Below are 26,733 nucleotides of genomic sequence, written 5' to 3'. Positions count from 1 at the left end.
AGTTGTGTGGTAAACGCTGTTCCCCCTGTCTAATGGTTGTTGTTATTGCACATATATTTTACACTAGAAGAACAACTGTGCAATAAATACTTATTGTAACACACCGACTCTTTCTTCTGTGTAACTCTCTGAGACAAAGTAAGTGAGCACGAGTGACTGAGCGAAAGGTAGTACATTGTTTCCACAATCCTGGGGGATCAGGGTTGTCATGTTCTAAGGTTGCTAGAAACTATTCTCTCACCGATAAGAGGAGATTATAGTGGCACTGTGAGCTAGTGAATGCAAACAGGCTGACATATTCGGTGGGGGTGCTTAGAGTTAGTCTACCACCAATCCCACAGTTTATGTCATCCAAACGTGCAGATCCTGCATGAGTAATAAAGGAACTAAACTACAATAGGGGAACCCATGGAAATGAGGAATCAACCAGAAAGTTCAATGTTACATGTCCCAGACACGTCAAAAGTGAAAAGGAGCAAGTTCTACTTAAAACCGCTATATCAGTGAGAATATGCATTCAGGCCCCCTTTACAAGATGGGAGGTAACTGGAGGTGGAATTATAAGAACTGAAGTTAACAGTTCTGTCTGGCAGCTCCACCCCTAATATCAGCTGTCCAGTGTTTAGCCCAGAATGGGGAAAAATCTGTTAGCCCCAAATTACTAGAGTAGTTCCTGCATGCAATTGCAAAATGCCATGCTGGCCCGGGCACATGTATTACCCTGGCAGGAGATACTATCTGCTATCAGAAAGACTTCTTATCAGACAGCAGAGAGGACCACAGCTAGGAGTCCTTGCAGGTGTGCAGATGCTCCAGTGAAAACGTAAGCCTCCAGAGGACAATTGACCCACTTCTGGGTCTCTGATGATGCAAGGCGATTGGACCGTGAGGGCCAGAGGTCAGAGTGGTACAAAGCAGCTGCAAGAGAGACTGTGACTGCAGTGGGTTCTCCCAGTGGTGCAGCCCAACACTTAATGGGTAGAGTCTATTTGATGCAGTTAATTTTTTTATTGATAAAGTTCTATATAGCGCAAACTTGACCCTGGATGGGTATCAGAGCACTTTACAAATGTTACGGTAAATAGAAGACAGTTGCACAGTCTGCTTTGGGCAGCACTTCTTTAATACAGTGGCACTATTTGCTTTAAGCTCAGTTCATTGTTGCGGTTCCCACTCTGAACCGGTTGTAAGGAAAGACAAAGCCCAGGCTTCTCAGGGCATGCAGATCACACTCCACAGTATTTCTTTTCTGGCAGGCCAAGCTGCTTCTGGTTCACCTTGGACAGTCACACCTCCTGCATGGTTGGCAGGCTTCATCCCTTTATCAGCAAGCATGTTGGCTGTAGATTCTTCTGGTCAGATGAACAGCTTCTGCCATCCAGGCAAGGCTTCAGGAAGTGTCCCATAAACTCTGGGTAGCTGGTTGCCAGGTAGACACCTGCTCTGATTGCACAGCAGTACTCAGAGTACTTTGTGGAGCACGTCCTTCCTTGGCCAAGAGAAATTGGACTGGAACAACAAGTGTGTCAGACGCTCCCACTTTTATGATGTCAAAGCAGACAGAAGATGTGGATTCACTGTCTGCACTTTCAAGAGCCCTTTCCAGGCTGATCTCCAGACACAGTTTTCATGTAGTTTGGTGCTCCTCACAGCAGGATAATCCTGTCCTGGAACCCCTAAAACAGAGGCACACAGACCTTCTGCATCTCCGTATCAACAGCCACACTGAGCAGAGATCATGGACGAGCCTGTAGAATAGTATCAGCAAAAAGGATCCTTTTCCCCTTGAGTAACAGAGCCTGCAGTCCCACCATTCACTGCCACCATCTACCAAATGGCAGTGCTACAGGAAGACTAATCAACAGTCCCCCAGAAAGCCTAATTTACTATCAAAGGTAGCCTTGTCTCCACTTCAGTGTCTAAGTACCCTTCCTCCAGCTTCAGGAATGTCAGCAATACAATTCCAGTGTCTGGGAGAAAACCTTACATCCACCATGTGCTCAGGAACAGTCCAGGTGCATCCCAAATGGACACCACAGGCAACCATTACTCTGGTGCTCTCAAATGCACAATGCATGTACTTCACAGGCTACATAACACAAACCTTCACAACAGGCACATTGGATATTTGCAGTAGAGTCTGTGTTACCACATAGAAGCTGAACTTTGCACCAGTGAGCTGGTACACCTCCAAACCAATGATGCTGGTAAAAAGGTCTGCTCACAACATACTAAACCCATGAAGGGGACAGTGGTTTTTTCGCAGTATAGTAAGGACACACTTGGTGCGCACATCCAGGTCACAGGATAGGTCCAGGATGTCACTTGTGTCAAGGGATAGGTTTAGGCCTTTGTGTACACTACATATAAAAGTGAATCTAGGGCCTAAGACCGGGATAACAGATGCGCTTGGGCACTCAGGACATGGAAACACAGTTGTACACTATGCAAGGGACACTCCAGTCCCAGCAATGTGAAATTATCACTCTGCAGTTTTTTAAATGGGATCCGGTGCTGGAAAGTGTCAGGGAATGAGCATAAAAAAGATTTATGTCCCTGCTGCTCCACTTCCCTGTACTTTGCATATGGCAATTCATATCCTTAGATGAGGGTGTGTTATTGTTAGCATATTATCTTCTTGAATTAGAGATTTTAGCTAGGAAACCAATGAAGTCGTAGTGAAGATTGATCTGTAGGAAGAGTGTTCGCTAAAACATATTCTTTTTTTTTAATTTTTGGTTGACATTTATTGATAAGGAAAGGCAATTACAGATCAACAGGAGCCCTGGGGCTCACACATACGGTACATTACAAATTACTGAAGCACACAGGATGCATTACAGAAGGACTGAGGTCTAGTTTTAAAAGTTTTCCTTGTAGGATAGACATGAATAGGATAACGTGGTGCAACAAGTCAATACTGGTGTAAAACAATCAGGATAGATAATCTTGGAGCATAAGAAACACCAGAGTCGCTGCGCAGCACCCAGGAAAGAAGCGTCTAAACCCCAGGGAAGGAAAAAAGGGAAAAAGAATAGAAGGCCCATAGAACAAAAGAAAAAAAAACAAAACAAAAAGAAAGCATCCCCACCCCCCAAGTACCCCCCACCCTGCACCCCTGCAGCTGGCTACGGCCTGACCCCCCCTAGCAGTGTGCCTGTCGCCCAAGAAAAGGAGTCCCGAAATATAGAGAGTAAGAAAGGATAGAATCCTAAGACTCTCAGAAATAAAGAAAAGTGGGGAGGAGCCCACTACCCGTCCCCCAGCTCCGCCATCTCACACCAATAGTTCCCACAGTGGTCTGGCGCCCAACAATTATAATATGCCCAGTATGCAGAAAAGGTGGAGTCGCAGCAGCAGCGCGCAATCTATGCAAGGCAACAACACCCAACCAAGCTCAAGCCCCCACTATAATCTTCTGTCCCCACCAATACATGTTCTGGTCACTCAAAGAGACTAGGTCCCTCGCCGTCCCACCCACAATAGTAGCGCAAGAGTAGGAGTCAGTAGCCCGATGGCCATAACACGGTCCCAGAACACAAAGTGGAGCACAGCGGCAAAAACAATAAACAGAGTATCGACAATATGTCCCACTCCGTCACGATCAGTTACCAGGAATCCATCAGTCCAATAATGGAAGTGTCTATCCTTGTCCCGTTCTCTCCTTGCCACCGCAGATCCGTATGGTTGATGTAGGTGCAGACGGCAATCCAGGGAATAAACCACGGTGCAGGTGTCCCGGTGCACGCAGGGCAGTTAAATCCAGGAGTCCCAAAGAAAGCGCCGAGTATGCCAATCCAAACTCTCCGAGTGTAGCCAGGGCAGGGAGGAAAACCTCTGCGTACATCTCCTCTCTGAGCGAGTCTCGGGGGTCTGTGAACATGACGAGGAGGGCGGGCTCGCGTCGTGGCGAAGGGGCCAGACTGTAGGAATTCGGGAGCCACTCTCCCGTGACTGATGGCAGCGACAGGCTTGGGGTCATGGGGGTGCTACCGACTCCAGTGGGCACCACCGGAACACAGGCGAGGGTGGAACAAAGAGCGGCGCCGAGTCCCCGTGAGTCGGCCATCTTGGGGCGAGTTGAAGCACTGAGGATGCCCTCCATTTTGTCTAGCAGGGCGTAGCCAGAGCGTAGAGCCTCAGATCGGAAGGAGAGGACCGCTTCCAAAATGCTCCCATAGCTGTACGAGGGAGCACACAATATATCAGGCATGTTTCTCCACCCAGTGAGTCCAAAACACCAATCACGGCCAATCAGTCACGGCACACAGCAGCATGTCCGCCATAGCAGCAGGCAGGGAGACCCCGGGTAGGAACAGGCAGCGCACCCTAGAAGGACAACCGGGCGTGGTGCAAAGTCAGACATCTGAGCCAGGGTAAAGACAGTATTGTAGTCCGTCCAGAACGTCGTTCCGCTTGGTTTCTAGCGTCTGGCCAGGTCGGAAGCCCCTCGCCAATAGCGGGACGAAATGCAGGCAATAAGCACACAAATCACGGTGCAAGTGTCCGTAGCGTTAAAGTTCTAACCTGGTGCAGTTGTCGCAAAGCCAACCGTGCAGCGGGACGTGGGTGCAGGGTCTGCTGGCCGATGATGGCTGCCAATCGGGATCTCACCGCCACTAAGCCCGGGGGAGCGCGTCTGATGACCGGCCTCGATAGACACGCGAGGCCCCGGTCTGCACGCCGATGCGGGTCGCCAGCTGCGTCCAAGCGTTTCTCCGACTTGCCAAGGAGCAAAAGCTTCAGGATTTCGTAGCGGGTCAGCGAAGTGCGTCCGCTGTCGGAATCAGCCACTGTGTTGCAGGATATCTGGCAGGAGAGGCTTGAAGGCGGAGACGGTCCCCGGAGCCGAGGGACTACACGTCCGCTCTGAGCGCCATCTTGGCTCCTCCCGCTAAAACATATTCTTGAAATGTTTTAACAGTGCACTTCAAAAGCAGGCAATATTGAAATTCTGTCATTTACAGAAACTAAGGGGCACATGCATCATAGTAATTTGCATTTGCAAATGGTGCAAATTGCTAAATGTGGCCGTTTGCGAATGCAATTTGAACTTTTTGGATGCATCATCATTTTTGTTAAAAATCGCATTTTTAGGAATCGGAATTTTTTTGCTATTTCTTAATTTTTTCCCTCAGTTAAGGAATCGCAAAATTAGATGAAAAAAAGTGTATGCATGAAAAATCGCAAATTGCGATTTCTTAAAAATTCGCAAATTAGAATTCATAAATTTAGAAGAAGTCAGACCAGGTCGTAAAATTTGAGAACATTCAAAGCAGGTGGAACTCTTTAGGATAGTATTTAGGGGACCCCAGAATGGCTCCAAAATGTCTCAGAATGGCAGCACTCTTTGTCGTGGCACGGAGGATGAGGCGGAGAGCAGCAGCAATGAGTAGAAGGAGGATAAAGGAGAGGATATTTAGAGTTTGCATCACCTAATTAGGGCAGACAGAAGCTGAAATATATGATAAGTATAGACTCAATGCTGACACACTTTTGGATTTGATAGATGAATTAGACCCAATCTTGCAGAGACATACACGCAGGACACAAGCCATACGAACACATGTACAAGTCTTGTGTTCCCAACACCTCCTTGCGTCGGGGTCCTTCCAGGGTGTCATAGCTACTGCTGGAGGTGTGTATCAGAGTTCCCTTTCGCGTTTTTTCAATGCTTTCCTCAATGCCATGTTGCAAAGGATAAGGGATCACATTACATTTCCCAGCACACCTCAGGAGTTGCTACAAACAAAATTAGATTTTTACAACATGGCAAATTTTCCACATGTGATAGGCTGTATAGATGGCACGCATGTCCCCATTTGTCCCCCGTCAGAAAATGAGTACATTTACCGCAACCGGAAATGTTACCATTCACTTAAAAATCAGGTGATATGCAACTCTAGAACTATCATTACTGACATACTTGCTAGTTACCTTGGCAGTGCCCATGATTCATATATTTTTAGGCATAGTGGCATCCACACTCGACTACTTGCTGGTGAATTTGGAGATGGATATTTACTTGGTAAATATGTTTTCTTTTATTGTTCCACATCTCTGTACCATGTTGTCACATTGCACTCCTAATTTGTATCTTCCAACCCATTCCATAGGTGATAGTGCGTACGCTGTGAGATCATTCATACTTACCCCCTATCTAAATCCAGCATCACGGAAAGAACAGAACTACAACAATGCACACATAGCAACCCGCAACATAATTGAGAAAACATTTGGTGTACTGAAGTCTCGGTTTCACATACTACATAAGACTGGCGGGGCTTTACAATATCGTCCTGAAATATGCTGCAAAATAGTTGCAACTTCTGCAATGTTGCCCAACTTAGCTACTAGAAGAGGTATAGCACTGGAGGAGGAGGATGTACTGCCTCAAGTTGATAACCAGCCACAACAACCACAACCAAGACTACGTGGACCTGACGCAGCAGAGGGGAGAAGAAGAAGGGCAGAGATAACTCAACATTACTTTTGACATAGGTAAGAATTACACAACACAGTTTTGTGCATGGCTGTAATATTTTATTTCAAAAATTGTTAGCAGTTACTCAGAGTACTTAAGACATCTTAGTGGATGCAGTGTGCAGACAGTAAATTAAAATGCATTTACTGATCATAGTCAAAGCAAGGCAGTTTCTTCAGACGTCTGTTTAACAAAAACAATATTTGTCATTTAATCATATCCTACTTCTTGCGCCCAAGCACCCCTAATGCCTTTCCTGTGTTTCTCCCATCAACCATAGTTGGGCTCCCTGCATTGTCATATCTTCTGGTGCTACGGCGTCCCCCGACCACAACAGGTTCCAATCTGCTAGTCACATTTGGACCCACATCACTCCCACCACCATGCAGTAGGCTTCCACTTGCAGCTTTAGGCTGCATACCCTCTACTACATTCATGACCTTCATCATGCCCCTGGTAACATCTCCACAACATTGAGATATCTCCACTTGCAAGGCAACAGCACGTTTTGAAAGCTGAGCAGTAGTGTGGCAAAGACGGTTTATTGACCTGATGTATCCCTGCATGCTGGTCAATGCCCTATGCTGCCTACGGTCACTTGCTAGTTGTTGCGCAGGTATTGTTTTACACATTGCCTCAATTGCTGTGGCCACATGGTCCAGTTTTTCAGATGTTGCCCTCTGTCATTTCTCAATCGCATTTGACATGTGCTTAAGATAGTTGTATATGTCACCAATGTCATGACTGATTGTAACCATTTTGCCTTTCATGACATGTATGTCTTTGATTGCAGGCGCTGTACTTTCAGAATTTTCACCTCAACAACACTGGCATTCCTTTCCTCTTTATCTGCTGTTTGGCTCCGGGAATTTTGCGGCCTGCGCCCATAAAACTGTTGCACCCTACTCCTCCTGTTCAGCTGATTTTGTGTTGTTGCTGGGGTTGGAGCAGCCTGTTCTGGCACATGTACATTCAGGTCATCCTCACTCTCTGACTGTTGAAGTTGGCGCACTCTGCTACTGTGACTCCTATGTGCAATTGTGGGTGAAGATGTGGCGGCATTGGAGTCATCTGTTTCTGGAAAGTCCTGACTGTGAAACTCCGCATATTCATTGGCATTACTGTCCTGCTCCGTATCTGTGATTTAAAAAGTGCAAAAAGTCTATAACTGTTTTAATTTGTACTTGTGACTGCATAAAATCAAGAGAATAAAAAATAATATACTACATTTTGAATTACATGTCTCCTAACCGTACATTTAAAATGTTTTAAATTGTCATTTGAACTATTTGACTATGTACCTCACACTACATTATTCCAAGACTACAACTCCCATGATGCATTGGTACAGTTAGTACATGGGGTTCAGGATACTGTTTTTTCATGTGAATCAATTCGTACATTAGGGGAATCATTTATTAGCAACTAAGTCTACCTTAGGGGTCTCCTACACTCAAATTTGCATGCAAAACACAAAATCTGCTCTTACCATTGGATGTACCAGCTTAATCTGAGGTGTCAATTTATATGACACCAACAACTGCCTCTGTTGCAAGGGTGCCTTCCACCAAGTCCTCAAGGGGGGTATTATGCCTATCCCTGGATGGTCCTCCACCGGTCTTTTTGGCTGCCTTAATCGTTTCTTTTGCACAACTGCGCAGATCATACCACCGCTTTTTTAAATTGTTAATGTCCCCAACAGCATTAACTTTTGCTTGAATTGCAAGCCACAATTTCCTTTTCACAGCTTCAGGCACTTTTAAAGATTGTTTTCCAAAAAGCTGCTCCTGCCTCAAGGTCACTTCCTCAATCAGAATTTCAAGTTCCTGGTCAATGAATTTTATCTTTTTTTTTCCTAGCCTGTAGTTGTTCTCCTGCATTTTCTGAGGCCATTTTCAAATTTGCTGCTGACTCAGACTCAGCTCCAGTTGCTCCTAGCTCTGCTCCAACTGCCAACTGTCTCTCCTCCAGCTCTCCCTGGGGACAGGTGTGTGCAATCAGTACACTTGCTTCCTGGTTGTGATGTAATTGGAATGGAGCAATATGGGAAAATCGCTATTTGCGAATTCGCAAATTGCGAATTCGCAAACACAGACTCTCAAAATGTATGCAATTCGGTAAAAATTGCGATTTTTACCGAATCGCAAAAAAATAGTGATTTCTATGATGAATTGCATTTTGCGATTCCTTATTTTTCGCAAATAAGAAATCGCAAATACAAATGATGATGCATTTGACCCTAAGTCCTCAATATTCAAGTAAAGGAATGTCCCAGGTGAAGACTCTAGGACTTATTTAAGTAGATTCTTCTAAGGGATCTTAAAATAGATGTATATCAAATTAGTTTAAGAAGGAATTAATCTTTATCTATAGTCTGCTGTTAGCGTACAAGGGTATACTATTTTTGGGATTTGCATTTCCTCTATTTGCGAGTATGGGTTAGTAGCAGGATTTGCATCTTGTAGTAGAGATGGGGAAATGATATTTGAGAATCACCAATTAAAAAGGTAGAACGTCGCCAAGGCAAGAAAATTAACGAATTCTGTCTAGTCGCTAAACACCTGAGAATAAAAAATAAAGCAGTAAAAGGCGTCAATCTGATCCAACAAGGAAGATCAAAGGAAACAGACAAACACGGATGAGGGGTTTAGGGGGTTTCACTCTAGTAAATGGATTACGGAGCAACGAGAAGAATCTCCATATGTCATTCTAATGCCCTTTAAATTTCCCGACTGGTGGTTGAGGAGACTTCCCTTACTTTTGGGAATTTACCTTTACCAGTTTAACTTCAGAGCAGGAGTAAATACCAGTTTTATCTGACATCATTTCGGTATTGTTACAGCAAACAAGTGTGAGAGATTTTATCTTGATGGAATTTATGTGCTGGCAAATTCAACTGCTGTGCGCATATAGATTATAAACTCACTTCTGCTCAGGGAATGTGAGACATTTTGGCTTCCCATTAGCAAAGAGCCATGGTTTCATCTAAAAAACTCTGGGGCATATTATCAAGAAGGGTGTTAAAATTATCGCCGCTTTAGCGGCAGGAAACTGACACTAAAGCAGTGACAATGAGCTTGATAATATGCTGTTGTGAATTCCCATAGAAGCCCATGTTCAGACCAGAAGCTAGGCTTCTATGGGAATTCTCCAGGGCATATTATCAAGCCCATTATCGCCGCTTTAGCGGCAGTTTCCTGCCACTAAAGCGGCGATCATTTTAATGCCCGTTCTTGATAATATACCCCATCTGTTTGTTTGATAACTCACAAGCATCATGCCAATCTCTTTTTTCCTTTGCCGAGCTATAGAACGCTAATTTGTGAGAGCTTTTCATATTTACGATCTACATAGGTGTATGTCTATTTTGCAAATCAAATTGCTAATAAACACATTTTATATTCTGACATTTCAGTAGAATATGAAATGTGTATTTTTGTAACCCCCTGTAACCCAACTTAATTTTCCACTTAAAACTGAATGTCGGACTAGAGGTCAAATTCACAAAACAAAACCCACAAAGAGACAAAAATCTACTCCTACATTTGAGGTTGTTTGGGGGCCTTTTGCACTATTATCCCAATTTTCTCAAAGGGGACTAGGCCAAGCAATGCTGCTCAAAGTGTCACTGTAGAGAACTTGGTAGGGCTCTAATCAGAACAGGTATCTATTGCGACACTTCATTTTATGGGCTTAACTATGTACTATTTATTTATTCTGTGTTTTTCCTCTCATTACAGACAATCATGATGCTAGGCAGTGAGAACGAGACCATACTCCAGCTGTGAGCTGTTATTGAGTTCCTATAAGGCCAAACCAGCCCTCAACCCCCAGTTGCTGTAAGTAATATTTGACTCAATCAGGTGAAAAAGAGATTTCTGTGCAACGAGCCAAATAAGGCTATAGTTAAGATATAAAGAACTCGTGAGGGGCCTCTGTGTGGGTTTTGATTGCTTCCTTTTATTGGCTTGTCAGTGGGCTGGGCATTTCACGAATCTATCTTGTAATACTCAGAGACAGTTATCAGCGCTTTCATTCAAGGATGAATGACTATAGACATGTCGAATATATGATTTTGAAAAGTGTCTTTAGGGCAAATGCACAGGTGTATTACACTTAATTTGTCAAGCTGTTTGACTGTGTTTTTTTGGTGCTCCAAAGGTGGCGTCAAGAGTCCCTAAATTGTGATGCTAGTGGGTCACTAGCTTCATCCCCTTAGGCACATATTTACGTCTTTTTGCTAGAAAGAGACTTCCACACTTGTTTTGCAAATTTAGTTCATTGTAATGTTTTTATTCATTTATATTTTCTTTCCTCTTGTTTTTAAATCATAATTAGTTGATTTTGAACACATGTTTCACTCCAGGCAATGTCTTATAAACAAATCCAATGCATTTCGGGCATTAGTTGGTGCCCTTCGTCAGGGAACAGACACTACAAAAATATGTATAAACAAAACATTAGAATGCTTTTTCGTTTTTGTCATGTAAATAAAGTGCGTAACAAAATAGTTGCATGAATCACTAAAGTTGTGCAATGACATTGATGTAACACTTTACATAACCCATAGACCCGTGAGGTTCATCAATAAAACATATTAAGGTTTAAAGCGGCGTGTCACTTACAAGCCTGTTGTCGTGTAGTTGTAGTAGGTCTAAGAGCGAATCTGCAAAATGAACGGGGAGATTCAATGTGAGGCTGTCAATGAATTAAGTCTCCTAGTTTATCGCACTGGGGTTTTGGAAAGAGAGGAGTTGACTGACCTTAGTGTGGTATCGAAGCGTATTTAAGTATGCTCGCTCCCTTGTGAATGCCGGCATGGAACGGGTCTAGCCGCGTTTTGGAGATTTGAACGAAGTTGCGATCATGTGACCATGGAGTTAGACAACAGACTGTGTCGGGCGGTTGAATCGGTGACTACACTCATTGCCGCGTGTCACGGTAGCAAATCATTATTATGGGTGCAAAAGCATCCTACTATCAATAAATTGAGTACGTTGAAATTTTTAAATAAAACGTGTGAATTGACGGGAACGTGTGTTATAAGGATGCGAACTCGTGAGTCAGGTATAATCATGCACCCGCTCGTAGCATATGAGCTACGGGGCAATTTCGGGTTCGTGAAGATATTGCTGTGTATGAACTGGTGATTTGCACAGGGTCGGTTTTAGTTGCGTGTCAACATTTAGAAAATGTAAACAAAAGGTGACAATTATAGTTGGTCTGTGTGAACAGTCACAGTAATTACAATGTAGTCCATGGAGCATTCCTATAGATAGCATGACATTTCATTCCTATCATTTAGGCCAAAAGGCTTCTGGGTGGAAAGTCTTTGTATCCAACAGTTTTCTCTTCTAAGTAGATGTTTCGTGTTGTCTCTTCCTTCTGTTTTATTCACAGTTTCTAGAATGGTAAATTTGAGTTGAGAAATATTGTGTTGTTCTTCCACAAAGTGGGCTGATAAAGATGACTTCATGTTTTTTAAGCGGATGTTTGATTTGTGTTCAGTTAGTCTCACTTTGATACGTCGTTCCGTTTTACCCACGTATAGTTTCCCACATGGGCATTTTATTGCGTATATCAAATTGCTTGAGTCACATGTGGCGTTGACTTTAAGTTTGATTTCATGTCCCTTCAGGTGGTGGTTGATCTTATTCCCCTTGATTACACTGTTGTAATTGCCACAATTTAAACAAGGTTTGGTTCCTGAGTACTCCGTGGTTGGCATGGGTTTGTTTTGGAGGATTTCCCCCAGGTTGCATGCTCTCGTGAATGCAAATATAGGTGGAAGGTTGAAAATCTGTTTGAAGTCCGGTTCTATGTTTAAAAGTGACCAATGTTTCAGAATTATTTTCTTGAATTTTTTACTGGATGTTGAAAATTTGGAGACCACCACAGCCCGGGTTTGTTCTCTTTTAACTTTTGTTGATAAGAGTTTTGTTCTTGTTATGTTTTTGATCCTTTCTTTAGATTCTTCAATCATAGATTGAGGGTACCCTCTTTTGAGGAATTTTTTAGCTGTCTCATTGATTCTTTGGTCCACCATATTTGACTCAGAGGTGATTCTTTTCACATGTGCCATCTGTGAGAACGGTAAGTTTCTTTTGAGGTTGGGTTCGTGGAAGCTCATGTAGTGTAACATATTATTTCTGTCCGTGGGTTTTACGAACAGGTCTGTGGAGAATCCTTCCGTGATTACGGAAACTTTGACGTCCAGAAAATTAACTGTGGTTTCAGATATTTCCCAAGTTAGCTGTATGCGTTCGTCTTTTTGGTTGAATTTTGTGAGCACCTTTTGTAACTCCTCTTTGGAGTTTGTCCAAATTATAAATATGTCATCAATGTATCTGATGATTAATTTCAGGTTGTCTGTCCATTCTTTTTCAGCGAAAATGTGCTTATTCTCATACCATTGCAATATTTTTATGCAATGGTATGAGAATAAGCACATTTTCGCCGAAAAAGAATGGACAGACAACCTGACATTAATCATCAGATACATTAATGACATATTTATAATTTGGACAAACTCCAAAGAGGAGTTACAAAAGGTGCTCACAAAATTCAACCAAAAAGACGAACGCATACAGCTAACTTGGGAAATATCTGAAACCACAGTTAATTTTCTGGACGTCATAACCACGGAAGGATTCTCCACAGACCTGTTCGTAAAACCCACGGACAGAAATAACATGTTACACTACACGAGCTTCCACGAACCCAACCTCAAAAGAAACTTACCGTTCTCACAGATGGCACGTGTGAAAAGAATCACCTCTGAGTCAAATATGGTGGACCAAAGAATCAATGAGACAGCTAAAAAATTCCTCAATAGAGGGTACCCTCAATCTAAGATTGAAGAATCTAAAGAAAGGATCAAAAACATAACAAGAACAAAACTCTTATCAACAAAAGTTAAAACAGAACAAACCCGGGCTGTTGTGGTCTCCAAATTTTCAACATCCAGTAGGAAATTCAAGAAAATAATTCTGAAACATTGGTCACTTTTAAACATAGAACCGGACTTCAAACAGATTTTCAACCTTCCACCTATATTTGCATTCACGAGAGCATGCAACCTGGGGGAAATCCTCCAAAACAAACCCATGCCAACCACGGAGTACTCAGGAACCAAACCTTGTTTAAATTGTGGCAATTGCAACAGTGTAATCAAAGGGAATAAGATCAACCACCCCATGAAGGGACATGAAATCAAACTTAAAGTCAACGCCACATGTGACTCAAGCAATTTGATATACGCAATAAAATGCCCATGTGGGAAACTATACGTGGGTAAAACGGAACGACGTATCAAAGTGAGACTAACTGAACACAAATCAAACATCCGCTTAAAAAACATGAAGTCATCTCTATCAGCCCACTTTGTGGAAGAACAACACAATATTTCCCAACTCAAATTTACCATTCTAGAAACTGTGAATAAAACAGAAGGAAGAGACAACACAAAACATCTACTAAGAAGAGAAAACAGTTGGATACAAAGACTTTCCACCCAGAAGCCTTTTGGCCTGAATGATAGGATTGAAATGTCATGCTATCTATAGGAATGCTCCATGGACTACATTGTAATTACTGTGACTGTTCACACAGACCAACTATAATTGTCACCTTTTGTTTACATTTTCTAAATGTTGACACGCAACTAAAACCGACCCTGTGCAAATCACCAGTTCATACACAGCAATATCTTCACGATTCCGAAACCGCCCCGTAGCCCATATGCTACGAGCGGGTGCATGATTATACCTGACTCACGAGTTCGCACCTTATAACACACGTTGCCGTCAATTCACCCGTTTTATTTAACAATTTCAACGTACTCAATTTATTGATAGTAGGATGCTTTTGCACCCATAATAATGATTTGCTACCATTTTATAGACACGCGGCAATGAGTGTAGTCACCGATTCAACCACCCGACACAGTCTGTTGTCTAACTCCATGGTCACATGATCGCAACTTCGTTCAAATCTCCAAAACGCGGCTAGACCCGTTCTATGCCGGCGTTCACAAGGGAGCGAGCATACTTGAATACGCTTCGATACCACACTAAGGTCAGTCAACTCCTCTCTTTCCAAAACCCCGGTGCGATAAACTAGGAGACTTAACTCATTGACCGCCTCACATTGAATCTCCCCGCTCGTTTTGCAGATTCGCTCTTAGACCTACTACAACTACATGACAACAGGCTTGTAAGTGACACGCCGCTTTCAACCTTAATATGTTTTATTGATGAACCTCACGGTCTATGGGTTATGTAAAGTGTTACATCAATGTAATTGCACAACTTTAGTGATTCATGCAACTATTTTGTTACGCACTTTATTTACATGACAAAAACGAAAAAGCATTCTAATGTTTTGTTTATACATATTTTTGTAGTGTCTGTTCCCTGACGAAGGGCACCAACTAATGCCCGAAATGCATTGGATTTGTTTATAAGACATAGCCTGGAGTGAAACATGTGTTCAAAATCAACTAATTATGATTTAAAAACAAGAGGAAAGAAAATATAAATGAATAAAAACATTACAATGAACTAAATTGGCAAAACAAGTGTGGAAGTCTCTTTCTAGCAAAAAGACGTAAATGTGTGCCTAAGGGGATGAAGCTAGTGACCCACTAGCATCACAACTTATGAATATATGATTTTACTACGATTACAAGTTCCACACATGGCATTACCGCGCGAATTTTAGTTCGCAAGTGGCTTTACCATGCTGTAATTTACAACAAAGGATTATACCACGCGTAGAAACGTCCATTAAGCACAACATTACATAATTACTACAAATTATCTTAGATTTATTTATTCTTTTTTTTTACTGTGCGCTTAAATATATATATGTTTTATTAAAGATTATTTTCTTACCTGACACCTTCCCGTCTTTCTCCAGCAGCCCTTACTTCCATCCACCTTGGAAACAAGCGTCAAAACACGTCTACCAAAATTAAAAAAGGACTGCTATTTTGACGTACACGGCACGTCTTTGGGGGAGGCACTTTCCTTTTACTTCAGTGGTACTGAAGTGCGTTTTTTTAAATTTAAGTAACCAGGTCCTTTGTTTTTTTTGGGGGGGGGGAGACCCCCCCAGCCCCCCCAAGCCCACGCAGAACGACTGGAAGGAATACCACGTCTCCCCCCCTAGTCCACACAGAACGTACTTGCATGGTAAAGACGGTCGTGGAAGGCACCCACGTTTAAAAGACGTTTGCGTGGTAAGTGACCCGTGGTAAACGTTATTAGTGGTAATGCCTTCGTAGTAAATGATGTTTCCCGACATGTCATGTCAAACAACCACTGGATCAGCCACTGACTGCTCCTTTAGCCGGTCAATCATCCACATCTGTCGGCTCATTGACTCTAAAACCTTATTCTGATCATACTTAATCTCAATAGCATACCCCTGCATGGACATCAGCAAAGGGGTAATCTTGAAGATGTGTTACTAGGTCGGGTTGGGACTCTCCATTAAAAACTGTTCTGGTTAATGCAAAGTATCAACAATTATTTTTTCTCACTGGAAAGAAAATAGAAAAACTTTGCAGCACACATACAGGAGCTGGCAACAATTTCCCACTGTAGTCTTCTCTCTTTTAGAAATGTCTTGCTTGCATAAGGAATAATTTTATCTTAATGCATTTATTATGATGCGATCACGTGTCAAACCTGCCAATCAATACATATATTTCTTGATATTTGAATATATAATTTAAACAAGGAGCTGGAAATAGTCTCTTTTTCAACAATTCTACTGCTGCAAACTGCTCAGGATACCTTTCCTTCATCCAATGTTTCATTAATAGTTTAAAGAGAAGCTGAGTGACTCCTGAATAATTGTCTCCTCTTCTTTAGAGGCCTTTACAAAGTATGAACCCTTTTTATCAGTTCCTGTTTGTAAGAACATAATCACCGCTGACTATTTAGTCTCCAGTCACACAATTATTGATTATTCGGTGAGTTGATGGAACTATGCCTCTGGGCTCCATGTTCGCTATAATCTCAGAAAACGTTTACAGAGATGTGAGACTGAGTCAGTATTGCCTCATCAGTTTCATATCCGTATCATAAGGAATACTGGTTACACCTAGGTAGATAAGCCCACAGTTAATGGAATCTTTCTAGAATGCATCCTGAAAGTCCACGAGCACCTGTTTGAATTGTTACTTTTGAACTTCACTGCCAGCAGGGCTTCATGGCTTTTCAACCATTTCATTAAAAGATGCGGCCCGGAAGGAGCCACGTTGACCTGATGCATCCATAGTAATATTGCTCCAATAAGCTGAATCTGGACTAGTACTCGAAGGTCAATAAAAATGCAGACTTTGATCCGAAATATGACCTTATTTTCCTTGATCTCACACACCACTTCAGCGGCCCCACATGAGTAGTGAGACTGGACTGTAAAAATGTCATCTGTAGTATAAGTCAAAAGGACATGTATGGATATGAAGTGCTGGCGCCTGGTGTCTAGTGCAACCAGGGTCTCTTTTGTCTGTGATGGGCATGACGTCAGTTATTCTTGATCAGCATCCGTAAAAGCGCCCGATTGAGCTCAGCTGTACAGAATTGGGGTGTTGAAATACCCAGTTTAATGAGTTTGGAATTAATATTAATTAATAAAACTGCTCTGCACATGGTTAGACCGTTACTAATCCAAAAGGTCATAGTAAACCAGTGTAATCCTCTGGCACAATGACATCCAGCTTACCGTGTATTTTTACTACACCAGACAACAGCTGAGTAATTTTGCATTAGTTATTTGTATCAAGAATGTGAATCTGATCCTGTCAAAAGTGAGACATACATTTTGATTATTAGAATATTATGTATTTGAGAAGCATTTCAGAATTTGACTTCCAATTTACATAATATGGGTGCCTCTTCTAACTCTCTACAGGGTATGTCATGTATTTTTGTTTTCCATTCTAATTAATATTACGTATACACCGGTCACTGGGCACAGTATCAGGAATACATCTCAGAAGCCCACTCATCTTGACTAAAGGAGAAATCATGGCATGATGGCATTTAATCAAGCAAAGTAGTGTCTGTCAGAAGGTGATCAAGGATGAATTGCTTGCAAAACTGAGGCAAGATTTTACTTGCTGTGAGTCTTGATCTAGAAAAAACTGAAACCTTAGGAGGCTGAATGATTCAGCCCAACTCCCATTATAAGATGCAAATTAACACGCTTGAAGCAAGTAGCATACTCCTTGCAATGCTCCAAGCATACTCCACAGCATTCTGATAGACACTATGGGGCCTGCTAACAAAGGTGGATTGAGTACCGGAATTAGTACTGCAATAGGCACAAACAAGTCCTATTTACAAATCTGTGGCCAGAGATCTACGCCTAAACCTATCCTATGTTTTATGTGTGGAGTCCTGCAAAAGAAGTGCACAGATCGCCACACACGGAGATATATGTTTGTAGTGAACGTAGGAGGTACAAGGAGAGTGATTGGGAAATGGCAGTTATCTACTACTTAATAGGTGATGTTATTGGAAATTGAAGTCGGGTTTTAGAGAGGCACATGCAAACACTAATACATATACCAACAAAAGAGCAAGAACATTGTTATTCTCAAATGTTACGCCTACATCTACTACGAGAGCACTGCTGAAAAAGTATGTTCAAATCTACTCCAACCATTCTTTGGAGTGATTGCAACACATAGGCAATCACTCGCTCTGAAACACACTCACATAAAAATAAGTGGGGGCCATAAATAGCATTATAATTTCATAGGAACATAAAAGGAAAATATGTATGAATGTCTAAAAAGGATTTTTTAATGAATGAATGAATTTTATTCATGATCAAATACTTAAAATCAATACATGAAACTACAGACACAGTGGTTCCTGAATACAAAAGTAGAGGTATTAAAACAATACTGTAAAATCTGTCCAGGTTAAAGTATTTAAAAAAGTAAAAGGAAGAATGTCTCAGAAGTGCTAAGTGCTGCAAACACATTTTAGCGAGCGGCAAAGTGAGCATTGAAAATCCACCTGTTAATAGAAAATACCAGTGCTGGAATTTGGGGGCCTGGAGAGTGGGTTGGGACTTTGGGCCCTCGAGGGAGTAGAGGTACTTCAGTGGGGGCTGTGCACTGCTCACATTGAGTCTGGTCGAGTAGCACCCACCTGTGATGATTTGAGAACTGGTCGGATAGCATCAGTACATTTCCCAAGCCTTGCTAAGATCGTTGGTTTGTCATTAGAAAAATACAGATCTGAGGCTTGTCTGCAGATCCTTGCTCCATGGGCCAGAAATAGGGGACCAACAGGCGATGACGATCAATGGCACGTTTGGGATAATAGTACATAAGTGGAACCAAGATTCTTTACAATAGTTACACAGTCTGCATGTTCTTGCCTCACCCTGCCTTTCCCAGCAGGGATTGAAATCCAGAATTGGTAGGCGAGGAGCCGCATGTATGAGATTTTCCTGCGTGTGTGGACTGGGAGAGCTGGTGGAGGTAGGGCTGAGTTTTTCCAGCCTCAAAGGTCGAGCAACAGTGGAGATTTGTTATGTCTAGATCGGATCACTGACATAATATAGATTGACAAAATATAGACTTACCAAAATATAGTCACCAAAATATAGAATGCCAAAATATCGAATTTCTATCTACAAACAGGTAAGTACAAAAATATCGAATCCAAAATATAGTCTGTAAAAAATATAGTCAGTCAAAATATCGAATTTTTTAAATGTCTTAAAAGTAATTTAAAATTAATGAAATAATAAGCATAATTAACTAAAACATACTTAAAAATACTCAAATAACCTTAAAATTAAGATATAATTAATTTAAGTTATTAATAAAAAATGTACAATATTTTACCGTAGGATAGCAGGAGGGTAACATTTAATATTACCACTCCAGTGAGTGCAACAGTAGGGAAAGCGTTGGATAGCGTAGGGGTAAAAAATACTATTCACACTCCAGAGAGTGCAACAGTAGGGAAAGCGTTGGATAGCGTAGGGGTAAAAATTACTATTCCCACTCAAGAGAGTGCAACAGTAGGGAAAGCGTTGGATAGCGTAGGGGTAAAAAATACTATTCCCACTCCAGTGAGTGCAACAGTAGGGAAAGTGTTGGATAGCGTAAGGGTAAAAATTACTATTCCCACTCCAGAGAGTGCAACAGTAGGGAAAGCGTTGGATAGCATAGGGGTAAAAAATACTATTCCCACTCCAGTGAGTGCAACAGTAGGGAAAGCGTTGGATAGCGTAGGGGTAAAAAATACTATTCTCACTCCAGAAAGTGCAACAGTAGGGAATGCGTTGGATAGCGTAGGGGTAAAAAATACTATTCCCACTCCAGTGAGTGCAACAGTAGGGAAAGCGTTGGATAGCATAAGGGTAAAAATGACTATTCCCACTCCAGAGAGTGCAACAGTAGGGAAAGCGTTGGATATTCGAAAGGTAAAAATTACTATTTGCACTCCAGAGAGTACAACAGTAGGGAAAGCATTGGATAGCGTAGGGGTAAAAATGACTATTCCCAATTCGTGGCGGTGTAGGAGGCATAACGGTGTCAATTCGTGCAGTTCGAGATAATAAAGTACCAAGAATCATTCCCCGCAGCGGTTGATGTACGCTTGAGCATAGATGGCGTCAGCGCTCATGTACGAGTGAATACTGTTTCCTGACATCACCCCATTTAGTTCTACCTCTTTCAGTTACAGCTATCATAGCATCAACTGAGAGATTGACATTTGATAACTCTACATGTCGGAGCTCTGGAATTCTCCTAAATAACACCGAGTAGTTGAGATTGCCCCTGAAGAAGGGAACCCCCCGAAAAGCATTGGGCCTAATTCTCAACTATCTTTTCACCTACATCAAAGAGTTTTCAGCTCCAGAGTCACAATAGTAACTTTGTATTTTGGTGAAATCAAGTTGTTAATTTTCAAATTTTGTATTGATTTCCAAAACAAGATGTTGAAACAAATAAGATTTATATGTAAAAGACATCAGAGCTCAACCTCCCTCTGTTCGACTTGGTGTGCCTAGCCGTGCCGTGCCGTGCTGTGCCTAACCACGCCCCACCAGATCAAGTGCAGAGTTCACCGAGATCATCGATCGCCGAAGCACAGGGTGGAGTGGAGCGCGGGGACTCGGCGCAGGAGACACGGAGTAAGCCCGCGTTTGACGGACCCTTGCAGCAGGCGGACAAGCGGGACAGCCGACACAGACCTCCTCCCCAGCCGCGGATAGTGGCGGGGTCGGCGGGGAGGGGCAGGGGCAGAGAGAGACGAGGGGAGCGGGTGCGGGAGCCGTGCGGACAGGGAGACTCGCCGAGCGCGATGTGCCATTGAGAAAACAGCTGCTGCAGTGAACGCTACGGACCGCGAGCTCCCAATAGCCCCAAGCAGCCCCACCCTTGCAGACTCGGATAATAAGCTGGACAAGCTGAGTCTGTAAGACAGCCAAAGTGAAGCCTCGGAGCCGGATGCAGGGATTGGAATTTACGCTCCAGCCCACAAAAAGAAAGTGTAAATAACTTCAGAAAATACCTTCAGAGAAGACGGAGATTTTAAACCCGCCAGAAATATAAGCAGGGCAAGGCAGCAAGGCAGCAGGCGGAAGGCAACTAAGGCAGAACAGAGGTAAGTGAGCATTTTTTACTAAAAGTAATAATTAAGTGTACCACCTTAGTATAACAGTTTTTGCCTAGAAATGGCACCCAAAAGAGGCCAAAAATTACCGGATGAACATGGAAGGAGTAAATCACTGGAAGGCTCAAAATCCCTGGATGAAAGCCAGGAAAGCCTTGCATCTTCTATAGAAAATAATAAAGGGTCACGAAAGAAAAGAAAAGTCAAAAGAGCAACGAAGACTGCCCAGAAGGTAAAAAAAGGAGGCAATCAAACAGCCAATAAACAGAAAGAGAACACAGCAGCGTTAAAGTCTATAAAGGAATTCGTAGGCAAACACTATAAAACATTAAACCCAGCAATATTGTCTGTTTTAGATGAAGAAATAGTGGAAATCGGCGGAGAAATTGGTGAAAAATTAGGCTTGCCAGATGAAAATCAGAGACGGTCAAACAAAGGAGATCTCCAGGAAGAAGCCAACCCTGATAACGAGGAAGTCGGGGTGAACCGTAAATCCTTAAACCAGACACTGCAGAGCCCAAACCACCAAATCTCGGCGCCTCGCCTATCATCATCACCAAAGATGTTCTCTCTGTTGTCACTAGGGATTGAGGACCACAGGGGAAACGATGACCAGAACCTGAGCATCATCTGGGGAGGAGCACCTGACCAACTCCAACAACATCAACTACGGCAAAAATCCCCAACACATCAAGAGTGCTTAAGGACAAGCTACCCAGCAATCCCAATCAAAAATACCACACAGGACTCGGTGCTCTCTGAAACTCCTACATCTTCACTGATGGAGTTAATCTTGTTAATGCAGAGAGCTCTCCAAGGAATCCTGGAAGTAACCCTCTCAAATAATGGAGTGATGAAGGCACAGAAACAACATCTAAAGAAAATAGAAGAAGAACTTGGAGAAATAAAGTGCCAATTGCCAAGCAGGGTAATGCCAACAGATATAGCCCCACCAAATGAGGAAAGTGACAGGATAGTATCGGAAGAAGAAAGCTTGGTAACACTCGAAAGGATGCCCAAACCTGCAGAACAAACAGCAAAGGGGGCAGCAGAACCTGTGAACAATGTGTATATATCAAGAAGACCCATGCTGATAAAAAGGCGAGGAGGGTATGTCACACTCGGGACCAGGAACAGGACTGGAAAATCCAGGAAACTGAACCATGCAGGAGTGAGAAAAGAGAAGGAAGCAATGAAGGGGAGGGTGGCCCCAGGATTAAATGCCTTTGCCCCAATATTTATAACACAAAGACCTGTACAGGTGGAGGCAAAAACCCCTATGCCCCCTAAAACCGCGAGAGCATCAAAGAAAAAGCAATCTCACAGGGAGGCAACTGAGAACCCCCCCTCCACCCGTATGACGAGACAAAGCGTAAGGCTAATGGAGGAACGGGCCACTGAACAAAGGAGTATAAGACCACAGATACATGAAGAACCCAATATAAGAAATAAAAGCCGGAAAGAAGGAAGAACAATCACCAGCATCAGACGAACGAAATAAACATGAACTTATACGAGAGAGCTGACAACAAATGGTTATTCCTGGACCTGATACCAGCAGGGAGGAAAGAGAAGCCGATAAGAAATATTAACCCCCCGAATAGGGCACAGGTTTTGTCGGCATTTGCAAAATGCGTCAGTCTGAGGGGGATCAGCACTAAAGACCTCCAGCACGTTGGCTTCGTAGAAAACAGGCAGGGAAAGGAAATAACAAAAATCACACTATATTCAGACCTGGTAAAAAGGGCAATCCTGAAAGCCACAAAGGAGATAACGCAACAGGGACTAAGGATTATCCCAGAGAGAGATATAAAAACCGTGAAAGATAACAATTTCCTAAAACAACATGCCGGGCTTCAGAAGAGACAAGTGATCCTCTACAAAGAATCAAAAGGCGATCGAAGCTCTCTGAACATTGTAATTGAAAATACAGGCAATGACTCCTCATGGGGGAACTGGTCGTCATATAGCACCCCCGCGGAGGAAAGTATTGAAAGGAATACAGTGGTTACAGAGGATGAAGGTGGGATGAGTAACGTCGAATAGGATAGAGGGGGTTTGCAAGAACTAGGTCTCTTATCATGGAATGTAAATGGGCTAGGCAACGAACAAAAATGGGAATACATAAAGGAATCCATAAACAAAGCAGACATTGCCTGCCTGCAAGAGACCTGGTTATGCGACGATACCCCAACCTTCGACGGTTATGCCCATATACATCAGCCTGCCATAGAGAAAAATCGTGGGAGGCCCTCTGGGGGTCTGTTGACATTGGTATCAACAAAAGTAATGAGGGAAATAAAACTGTTGAATACAAAATGCAAATGGGTACAATCAAGTAGAATTGAACTCATGACGGTGGATTTAAAATATAAAATGTTGATTTTATTGAATGTATACATGCAGTGGGAAAATGGGGAGGAGTATGAAAGGGAAATGAGGTTTTTTAAAGAGGATGTAGACAGTACTTTAGAAAAGTATCCCGCAGACACAATAATGATATTGGGGGACTTCAACCACAAACTAAACCCAAGAAAGGCTGACCTTTATAATATGGAACAGTTAGAGGTATATGGAATAAACCCGGCAAGGTTCCCAGCTGGGGAAATTTCGAAACAAGACCGGGAGCTAATTCATACCTTAGGAGGCAGGGGTTTTCACTGTGTTAACGGAAGAATAGAGTCAGATACACCAGCAGGAAAAACGTTCATCCAAGGGCAACAGAACTGCCCAATTGACTATATATTCCTGCAGGCCTGGAATTTTCACCAGATTAGAACTTTCAGGTTAGATCAAAAAGAGATGAGTGATCACAAACTCCTTCACATAGTAATAACGGGGGGTAGGAAATTACAGAGAGAAACAGTGATTAACCAGGAGGTTGAGTACCCCAAACGAGTGACGACACGTCTAACTGAGGAATATTTGGAAAAACTGAAGGCCACGCAAACAAAAATGGCACCTGAAAATTTTGAGAATAAAAAACTGGAATGGTTTATTGTAAAGCTAGAAGAATTGGTTCTATGCCTAAAGATAAAATTAAAATGGGAAAATCCCAAAAGGGTAAAACAAACAAACTATGGTAAAGGATTATCTGTAGTATGCCAAAACAAGAAAAGGGAGATAAGAGCAGCACAGAGGAAACAAAAAAAGAACTTTACACAAGAGAGACAGGACCACCTAGTAAAACTGAAAAAAGAATTCAAGCAAATGGTACTCTCTGCAAAAAGGTTACATAAAGAAAAATGCTGGTTAGAATTATTAGAAGCCATAGAGAATAAAAATCTAAGGCAATTCTGGCAACTAGTAAAGGCAGCAGCCGGAACACCAGACGGTGAATTAAACTGTGTGGTGAGTGAGGCAGCATGGGATACGTACATAAGGGAATTGTACGGGGCAAGGACTCCTAGACAGGAGATGGAGATTAAAACATGGCAAGATATTTCTGAAGACCGCCTTGTCAAATTTAATGAAGAACAAGTTGAGCTCACAATAAAAGAACTTAAGCTAACCCGGGCAGCAGGCCCAGACAATCTGCCTGCAATAATTCTGAAGACCGAGCCTAAATGGTGGGCAAGATTCCTTGCCAAGTTGTTCCAGGTAGTGCTAAAAGATGGAGTAATGCCTCCAACCTGGAAGGGGGCCATAATTAGGCCGATACACAAGAAAGGGAGCAAAGAGGAGCCAAAAAATTACCGGCTGATTAACTTCCTAGATATTGGAGAGAAAGTGTTCTCTAAAATTGTATTGAAACAACTGAATACATGGGTAGATGAGTGCCAAATAATCCCCACAGAACAAGGTGGATTTAGAGCAGGACACTCGACAATAGACCACGGGTTTGCTCTATGGGCGATGGCGAGGAAGTCGACGGAACAGAATGGCAAGCTATGCTGTTGTTTCGTCGACTTCAAAGCAGCCTTTGATTCTGTAGATCGGACCTGCCTATGGGAGACATTAAAAAGGCTAAATATCCCGAAAGATCTCCTGACTATAATAAAAGAACTACACAGGGAAAACTGGGGGCAAGTAATTAAAGATACGGGGGGTTCCCTAACTCCTAAAATACCCATATCTAATGGGTTAAGACAGGGCTGCGTGTTGGCCCCTCAGCTTTTCTCTATCTTTTTGTCAGATCTCCCGGCATATTTGGAGGTGGAGGGTAGTGCCAGTCCGAAAATGGATGGAAACAAGATCCCGTGCTTATTGTATGCGGATGATCTGATGATAGTAGATCAGACCGAGAGAGGCCTCCAAAGGAAGCTTAATGCCTTCAATACTTACTGTGCTGGTAAATTCTTGACTATCAACTTGGATAAAACTAAAACCCTATGTTTCGGGAAAAAGTTAGTAGATTTAGTTGGTACATAGGTGACCTTAAATTAGAGACAGTAAATGAGTACCGATATTTGGGTATTTGGTTCGATAGGACACTAAATTGGAACACCCATTTGGAAACGCAAAAAGCAAAGGAACTCTCCTCCATATGTGGCCTTAAAAGGTTCAATGGGGACTATGGTGAGTTGTCACACCGTCCAATGATTAGAGCCTTTGAGGCAATGATTCCCCCCCCAAGTTTTATATGGCGCAGAGATCCTTTATTTGAGCGGTAAGGGATCCTGGGACGTGATAGAGGGAAATTGCATAAAAAGGCTCTTATCACTTCCTCAATCTGCTATGATACAAGCCATCAGGACAGAAATAGGCACAAAGTCCTGGGCGATACTAACCCAGATGGCTGTGATCAGATTCTGGAAGAGATTAGAAGACCCTGAAACAAAAAAAGTGGCATACTGGTGTCGCAAAGAAATTCAGAAAAGCGAGCTAAAATGGGCAAAGTCCAGTAGGGATAAATTGAAGGGAATCTGTAATACACTTGAGTTCGACTTGGACATGAGTTCATATCAAATCACTAGTACCAAAGGTGATTTGAAGCAAAGGGGGAAAGAAGTCTCGAAAATGCTTGATAGAGGCTATTTAATGAAGAAAAAATCAGTGGCACATATGCTAAATGCGTGGTCCCTTGATAATTGGTTCCCCTATCTTGACAGATTACCCAATCGTGGATACAGGCAAGAGATCCTGAGACTCCGAATTGGGATCAACCCATGGCTAATAAACAGAGACCTTAATTTAAAAATGTTAGACCAGGAAGGTCACTGCAGGTGTAATTTGAGAACTAAGGGAGACCTGTTGCATATCTTGTTAGACTGTTTGACACTCATAGAACATAGGAAACTTTTGCTGCGTCCAGTCTTTATAAAATATGATGTAAAAACAAGGTCACAGGCGGCTAGTCTCTTAACAGAAATCCCTTACATCGATATTGCAATTGCCCTCGGGAAATTCTTAAAGGTGTCCTTGAGTGCGCTGAGAGCCAAAGAATAACATGTAGTACTGTATGGTTTTTAGCAGAATGAAATTGTTTGGAGTAATATGAATGTGAATAGGTTTTATTAGACAAAATAAGTTTTAAGATAACTGTAATTTTTACTGATTTTTTGTACTTTTGATAGTGGTGTGTATAAACTTTTTAAATGGACAAGTTTTTAAAAATAAGTCATACTCCATTCTGTGCTATGCTCACTGCAT

The sequence above is a fragment of the Lissotriton vulgaris genome, chromosome 1_1, assembly GCF_964263255.1.
Source record: "Lissotriton vulgaris chromosome 1_1, aLisVul1.2, whole genome shotgun sequence".
In the NCBI taxonomy this organism is placed as follows: Eukaryota; Metazoa; Chordata; class Amphibia; order Caudata; family Salamandridae; genus Lissotriton; species Lissotriton vulgaris.
This window is presented reverse-complemented; position numbering follows the sequence as displayed.